The sequence below is a fragment of the Pinus tabuliformis genome, chromosome 7, assembly GCF_031772625.1.
Source record: "Pinus tabuliformis cultivar Carrire ecotype Pingquan chromosome 7, CPIR1, whole genome shotgun sequence".
Lineage (NCBI taxonomy): Eukaryota > Viridiplantae > Streptophyta > Pinopsida > Pinales > Pinaceae > Pinus > Pinus tabuliformis.
This window is the reverse complement of record NC_142293.1, coordinates 1124158444-1124167924: the sequence shown is the minus strand read 5'-3', so window position 1 is coordinate 1124167924 and position 9481 is coordinate 1124158444.

The following is a 9481-nucleotide window of genomic DNA, read 5'->3' as shown; positions in this document are numbered from 1 at the left end:
AAAAATATTAGATGGGACTTAAATAAACTACTTGAATATCCATCATATATATATATATATATATATATATATATATATATATATATATAACATTTGAGGTAGTCTAACTCTTATATATTTTGAGATTTTTTAAGATATATTTTTAATCAATTTTGTTTGAAATCTAATGAAGATTTGTCAAAATTGAAATTTTAAGTTGTGTAATTTACACAATCTAAGGTATCATGAAAACCAATTTTAACACATAGAAAGAACAAGTTTAGATCCTTCTTACCACAAATCTATAGGGTTGAGAGGGATCAAATCTCTCAAAATGAAAGCCCTTTTTCCAAGTTTTGTGTAGAAATTCCTTGTAGATTCAAACTGGAAATGGTAATATGCTAAAACAATTGAGTTGAATCTACTCTACTCATCAGCAGAAACAATAAACGATCAATGAAATCACGAAGCATATAAGATAAATAATTCAATCACACATAACACAATGATTTTTTGGGGAATGCCACAACTAAAAACCCTTGTTATATGTATATTGCATTAATCAGAAAATATGAGAAGATTACAGTGCTTTGCTCAAGCCCAAGCAATGTATGCGCTATCTCTATCTATCTCACTACCTCACAAACTGACTCTGGACAACGCTTAGCCAATTTCTCAGCCTTCCAAGCTCCTAGTTCCTTGCACTATTCAATGAGGAATTAGGCCCTTATTTAATAGAATTATCCTCCATTAGATTGTGAAGTTCCTTTAGGCTTTTCCTCTGACTGCATGCACCATATTTACAATTTAGATGATTATACAACCGATAGTAGACTTCCCTTGAACTCCAATCTCAACTTGGTATCTCTCAGATCTTACATGCATGAGTTATTTATTAGTAAATCATCAGTTAACTGGTTGAACACATGAAGCAACACCCCATTGTTAGACCTCCTACTAGTTCCTCCATCACTTGGAACTAGTTTAACTGAATGTAACTCAGTTAAATTGAATTAATTAATTACAACTCAAAATAAACTCAACTAGGGTTCCTATAAAGTAGAAGACACTCTACATGACTCTAGTTAGACCCTCAACTAAAATTGATTGAGCCAACTAAGTCAAATTAATTTAGTTAACTAATACAAGTTGTCATGTGATGTGGAATTACAATTTTATTCCTAATTTAATTCAAGGGAAAATTAAATTAAGAATTTCTTGTTGCATTTCAACACTCCCTCTCAACAAGAAAGGGATTCATATCTACCCTAATCCAACACCTTTGGAATGTATTGCATGCAACACTTCTCACTATTGTTGTTGCTACTACAACATCTACAACTGAGAATAAAAAATAAATAAAAATAATCACTGACTCAATCTGCACCTATCTCTTGGGAAAATTGTGTTGGTGTTGACTCTGCTATTGAGCCTCCTACTCTGTTGTCAACACTGCTCTACACTCCTCAGCATTTGACTGACATTGATCCTCCTGCTACTGAGCACCGTGGGCCCCGTAGCAAGGTAATGATTCATGAGACAAAAAACACCTCAATGGACCTTGCCCAAATTTCTGCAACTCTTGGGACTATTGCTTCACATCACCCCGCCTCACATTACAAGGTATAACTGCATGCAAAGTGAACTCTGATCTACTCATATTGTTGCTACTACTGCTTTGTTGTTGCTTCTGCACTACTGCTTCAACTACTACAATAATGAGTTTGATCTTCCCATATCTTGTACTACCTTCCATAGGGTTGCTCCCTCTGAAACTAGACTCCCTTTGAATCTTGATCTCCTTGTGGGAAATCTCTCTGCTCCTCATTCTACCAATATCAATGGTCACAACTCCTTCTTGTGGCATTAAACATTGACCTAATAATATGCCCACTAGCATCCTTATAGCTCCATTAAAAAGTATGCACACAGGGTCTTTTGGATCTGTCCTAAACTAGAGCTCCATCAATCTGCAAATTTTATTCACCTACAAGGAAAATTTTGAATTCTTCTCTTCTACTTTGATTTTAGCTCGGATACCATGTAGAAATTTCTACAAATCTAGCTCTGATACCATGTAGAATTTTCTACAAATCTAGCTCTAATACTAATTCTTGCTCCGATACCATGTAGAAATTTCTACAAATCTAGCTCTGATACATGTAGAAATTTCTAAAAATCTAGCTCCGATACCATGTAGAAATTTCTACAAATATAGCTCTCATACCATGTATAAAGGTCTACAAATCTAGCTTTGATACCATGTAGAAATTCCTTGTAGATTCAAACTGCAAATTGTAATATGCTAAAAAAATTGACTTGAATATACTATACTCATCAGTGGAAACAATAAATGATCGATAAAATCATGAAGCATATAAGAGAAAGAATTCAATCACACATAACACAATGATTTTTGAGGGAAAGCCATAGCTAAAAATCCCTGCTATCTATATATTGCATTAATTAGAAAATATGAGAAGATCACAATGCTTTGGTCGAGCCTGAGCAACCTCTACACTATCTCTATCTATCTCACTACTTCACAGGCTGACTCTGGCCAACACTTAGTCAATTTCCTAGCCTTCCAAGCTCCTACTTCCTTGCGTTGTTCAATGAGGAATTAGGTCCCTATTTAATAGGAATTTTCCTCCATTGGATTGTGTAGTTACTTTAGGATCTTTCTTTGACTACATGCACCATCTGTACAATTTGGATGATTATACAAATGATAGTACACTTCCCTTGAACTCCAATCTCAACTGGATAACTCTCATATCTGACATGCATGAGATATTTATTAGTGAATCATCAGTTAATTGGTTGAACACATGAAACAACACCCCACTCTTAGACCTCCTACTAGTTACTCCATAAGTTGGAAGTTAACTGACATTAACTCAGTTAAACTGAATTAATTAATTATAACTCAAAATAAACTCAACTAGGGATCTTATAAACTAGGAGACACTCTACATGACTCTAGTTAGACCCTCAACTTGAATTAACTGAGCCAACTATGTCAAATTAACTTAGTTAACTAATACAAGTTGTCATGAGATGTGGAATTATAATTTGATTCCTAATTTAATTCAAGGGAAAATTAAATTAAGAAATTCATATTGCATTTTCAACATTTTAAACTCTAAAAAAGGTTTGCACTTTAAGATATTTCATACTTTTCAAGATTTCCTAGTTATTTATATATATAATATTTCATTCATCAATAACTTTGAAAACAAAAAAACATTTAAGTTATAAGATATATATATATATATATATATATATATATATATATATAATTGACTTTATATATTAAATAAAATCATCCATTTAATAATAATAATATTTTTTTAATAAAATTATAAATTTAATATGAATTTAATCTTATAATGTATAGTTAGTAATCCTTCTCATATTATAAGGTATAGTTAGTAATCCTTCTCATAACATAATTATAGTAATTGATTTGTTATTATTATTATTATTATTATTATTGGTTTCATTTTAACATACATATACATATAAGAGAATAAAGTACAAGTTTTATTACCATCTTTTAAAAATGTAATGTATCTTTTAAAAATGTAATGTGATATATTTTGAAGGGTACTTCTTACTTTCTTTTTTCATTATTTGTGTTATGATTTTCAAATGAATATTTTATTGTTAATTAATAATTAGTATTATTAGTTGTGATTATAAATTTGTCATTTAATATTATTAATTGTGATTAGTTTATATATATATATATATATATAGCAAAATTAAAATTTGTACAAAATTATTAATTAGAGCTATATGATTACAAGAGGATTTTTTTTCCTGGTGGCGTGATGTCACGGTATCAGAATATCAGCATTGAAAACATGAATGACGATCCTTTTCAATGGGAGTAATTATTGGCATACAAAGTGATTGTTTGGCGATGGAGGTGGCGGCCCTTGGAGATATAGTTGGGCTCTATACTTGGCTCAAAATCAGTGGCATGTGGCATGTTCTGGGTTCTCACAATGGGAGCCACCAACCCAAGTATTTTTGTATTAACTGCAAGGAGATGGGAGTTTGGGGTTTTGTTTGTGTCAATGGTTTTGTTAACTCATTTTATTTTTTCTACTCAGGAATGGCTCGTCCCTCCCATGGCAGGTTGGATGCAGGAAGGAATTGCTCTGATAGTAGGAGAAAGTTCATTAATTACCTCACTCTCAGGAAATTCCTTGGGATGGCTGAGACATGGTGTGTGCAGTACACTTTGCTTTTGTTATGGGAATTTCGGAGGGCATGGTTCATTCCTGGTACCAGATACATCATGTTCATAGCTATTTATGTAAGTTTGAACATTGTCTCAAGGTGGCAGAAATGTGGCATTTATATGGTTGGTGTTCTTAAATTGTAGTAGTTTTGTTCTCTTTGGTTTTCACCAATTGACTATGTCACATTCACAAGAGGTATGTGTACACTGTTAATTCCCCAAGTCAAATTAGTAGGGTATCATTTTGGCTTGTTGCAGACTTGGGTAGTTCTGTGTCCCATAGACTTTTGTTGTTGGGTCTTAAGTTTTGTTCCAAACTATCTTTTGTTTCACATAGAGTGTCAATGTTCTTTGTGTTTTTCTTGCATAATTTAGGGTCATGTCCCTCCATTGAACTGGTCATTATACTTCCCTTAGCAACATCAAAAACACTTGACCTGATAGGTATGTCTTTGAATTATACAGTGTTGGTATGCGGAGTTTAGTACTGAGGCACCTTTTCCATCTGGTCATTCAATTAGCTCAAGTGTTTGTATTGTGTTTTATTTGCAGGTCTTCTATGGAAATTCCTCCTCGACAATGACTTCCCAATTGTAGGGGTGGTGCTCCAGGGGCATCCTCTTCTAGATATCAACGGCTTTTAGGTTGGGAATCAGTGGAAACCTTTTTTGACTCGACACCCCTAGAGGTTAGAAAGGAGATTCTACATTCAGAAGAAAGGGAGTTTTGGGATCACAAATATCACTCTTATTCAGAAATTGGTGGTAGTAGTCTCAAATGGGTTCATGATCCAAGGAAGTTTTGGAAGAGGACTACATATCCTCCACTCTATAACACTGCACTGTCATATGGAAATGCTACTCAACATGGTAATTCGTGACAAACAAGTTGACAACTATAAGCTCTTTGCAAGGCAGGAGGAGATCAAGAGAATGCTTAGAGACATCAAGTGTGATTTGGATGATATATTTGTCAGATTAAATCGAGTCTAATGCTTTGTGGTCTTGGACTCAGAGAAAGACTCTTGGCCATCAGAACGAGGCTGCAATCAGCAATGTCCCACCTCTGAACATTGCCCATGCAAAACTCTTCTCCCCACTCACTAGTTTTGTGTGCTTTCTAGTTCTAGTTGTTGGAAGTTACTCACTGTTTTTGTAACCACTATACTTCTTTTTGTTACTAATGTCAGTGATTCCTAGTTGTTCATTTTGTTATGCCAGTTATAGTACATTGTTTACTTCAGTGGATCCAAAATATTTACATATATAATTTTTTGCCTATGTGTAATCTCAATAGTCTTTTGAACAATTATGTTTTGGTTATCGTGGATGGAAATCACAATCCTCTAAATACGTTGTGGGCATGAAAATTTAAAAATGTATTTTTTTTATATCAATAAAAATCAATTAACAAAAAAATTATAAGAATTTTAATTGAATTTATAAATTGAAATTATTTTAAATTATATTATCTCTAATATCTTTTTACAACATATTATGCTATCTTTTGTAAATTTTTATTCTATTTTTTTTATAGCACATGTATTAATAATTTATATAAAAAGTAACCTACATTTATATTCAAATATATTTTGTAAAAGCTTTATTACATGCAATACGTGTTTTTAAAAATAAAGCATTTTCAAATTAAAAATAATAAATAACATTATACATTATAAGCTAATAAAAAAAATCATAAATAATAATTAAAATCTATATATTTATATAAAATATATATATATTTATAATATGAAATTTCTTATATTAAAGTATTTTTATAAATAAACATAAAAAATATCGTGTTAAAAATATTTAATCATTATAATATTTACATCGATATGTACAAATATGTTTATGACACCTAACATGTTTTTGGAGTATATAAATCCAAGCATTTAATAAGATGGGTAAACATTTGGATTAAATGTTATTATTCCATATAATAACCATTGTTAAGTAAGTGTTGAATCTACAATTAATAAGATTGGTAAACATTTTGGATTAAATGTTATATACATTATTAATTAAGTATTGAATCTATAATTTTTTTTGAATTTGAAGCCTCACTATAATTAACCCATTTTTCATTTTTAGTTCTTATTAATTTTGTTTCTTAATTAAAAAGTTAACATTGCAACCAATTCTATAAGGTTTTAGGATAGTAAAGATAAATGTTATTTTCCTTCATTAAGAAGTTAACCTTGCAACGAATGTCACAAGTTTCTAGGTCTCTTTCTAAATATTTAAAATAAGGATAGTAAAGAGAAATGGTAAATAACATTTAAGATTCATTATTTATTGCCTTAAAAAGTAATTTTATCATTCTAAAATATATAATTATTAAACGGAGAATTTTACTCACAAAATATTGTGGATAGTGCATTTCATTTTAAGAAGGGGTCGTAATTTGTATATTGCGCGTGGCTCTTCGCCTATATACTTGAAATTTTGGTGTCATTTTATTGCCATTTTATGGATATTGTGTTCAATTAGTTAATGTTTTAGGGATGGAACCTTCTAGTTTTTCATTACTAAAAACAAATTTGCATTTGCCACTTATATTTGGAAAAATCCATGTACATATCCATTACTTTTTTTCATATGTTATCTCCATGCAAAAACTTAAACTTGATTTTGTTCACTAATTTGCTAAAATGTGGATCTATTCTTGAAATTTTATACAACATTAATATAACATGTAATGTCAAACATCATTAAGACTTACTTCTTACCATTTATAAAACACATCATACTACATATACCACCACTTACAACATGCATATGTAACTAATAAATTGACTACAATAATTTATAAACTTAGTAAATTTTCTCGTCTTACAACTAGAATATCAACTACATGACAATGGGCCCTAAGGCTACTAGATTAGATAAACCATTCAACAACATGCAATATATTTTTGTTCAGTTTGGTTAGCCTTTCCATTCACATTTTTGTTCCAATCAACTAAATGATATGTGAGTCATTAAGTATCTCCAACTATTTAATGTAAATGTCTTTGTACCACATTAATTGTTGATTTTGCACACATTATTATATCAAGGATAGACCTGAATCATATATATATATATATATATATATATATATATATATATATATATATATATATATATATAACTTGGAATGAAAGAACGGGAAACCTCATAGTACTTCCCCACATTTCATGGATGGTAATCTAGGTAAGCCATCAACCTTAATTACAAGGCCTCGCCCCAAGGGAATTGAAGACATCGGAACCTGTGATCAGCAAAACTTTAGCAACAATATCAATGAAATTCACGTCTAGCTCTAGACCACTTGATCTAACCCTTAGGGCTCTATATGTGTGTGTGTGTGTGTAGAAATGTGATAGAAATTGCAACTTCTCAAGAAATCGAACTAAAATCAGGAGACACAAATTCTACTCTATTGATCAGCAAAATGGAAATCGCAGTTTAGAACAACATGTGTAGACATGCAACAATCAAAACAACAAGTACTCAATGATTTACAAGGGAACCCAACTAGGAAAAACCCCTTCTGATCTTTTGCATTAATTAGTTGAATAGAGAAATTATTACAATTACATGCTCCAACTCTTAGCACCACCTACAAAAGTAAAATTATTATCTTTGTTGAATGAGTCCCTATGGCCAACACTTAGCCACTTTCTGCCTCCTCCAGCCTCCGATTTATTTTCACAATTCTGAGCTAATTCGAGCTCCTAAAAAATAAGGAAGTCTCTATTTCCTTAAGCAATTTCCAAGGAATTGATCTCCTGACCGCATGTAAAAACTGTACACTCAACTAGTATACAATTAGTGTTACTCTAGTTGTTGTCTAGGCAAATCCTCTCTCTAGACTGAGGCGATCCCTCTAGCCCAATGAGTGGGACTAGCAACCTACGTGACAATCTACAAGGACACTTTCCTAAATTACAATTGAAATGAGAGAAGAGGAAGATGGCCTACCTCGTTCTAATGTTATAACGCACTCCTTTGTTGAAGACCTCGAACCACTTGTGCCCCAAGTTCAGCTCTATTGCTCATAGCGTTTGGATACCTACATAGGAGATCAAAGACAAAACAAATCATACAAGTACAACAAGCATAACAAAAAGTAATCCACTTAACATATCAAGGAGCATTAAGATAAATGATACATTAACACAAACATTTATGGAAAGTGAACCAACAGTTGTATATATTAATGAAATAAAGGAGGAAGCATACAACCAAGCCTTGATGTCAATAAGTTCTCCTTGAGTGAATGTCCAAGTCCAAGCTCAAGCTCTCCAAGCACTCCTTCTCTAAGCCAAATGAGTAGCATGTAGGCACTATCTCAGCATAAGGGTGAAAATAACCAAAGACCAACCATTTGGGAATGGGAGAGGATGAATATATAGCCAGGGAAAGGGAGTTAGGATATCTCCAAAGATAGGATAAGGCCCTCATCTCAAAGAGGTAGCTCATAGGGATAAGATCAAAAGGCAATATTGTGAGAATTCGACCACATCCACATCAAACAACCTCCATCTCGTCATTTTGGAAGCCTCTAGATCACAAATCTTCTTGTCCTCTTTGGGAAACCTTACCTTTTAGGGATTAGCATGAATGCCCAAGTAAAAAATCACGCTTGAAGTGCGAGGCCAGTATGGTGCAACTTGTCATGAGCACTAGTTTCCAGTGTTAGGGTCGCGCTGGTCCTAAAATTAGGGTTTTAGAGCTTATTTCTTCAAGGAAGGCTCAAGGCATGTTTCCATTAGTGTTTTAGGGAGGATCTGAACTACATATCAGGATGGGTACACTACTTGATTTCTAAGTGTTGGGCACTTCAAGGTATGACACAGGGAAGTGCAGGAGGCATGACAAAATATTGTGTAACAAATGCCCCCTAAAGCATGAAGGCAGAACAGGAAGTGATGGTTGAGATGCATTACAAGCTTTTGCGAGGACAAGAAAAGACATTGTCAGGAGACCTGCAAATCAAGGATGCATATACATATACATATATTATACCAAAACATGAATCCATGGTATGGACGCAGCCATCCAGATAGAAAGGAAAATGTGAAAAGATCCACGACATTGGCACAACCATTCGAATGAAAAGGATCATCTGTAAATCTAAGATCCAAGGTATGGATGCAGCCACCCAATATAGAAGGATCGTCATCATCATAAATATAAAGTCCCATGGCATGGTCAAAATCATCCGTATAGAAGAAACATGTGTACAATCATGAACAATACA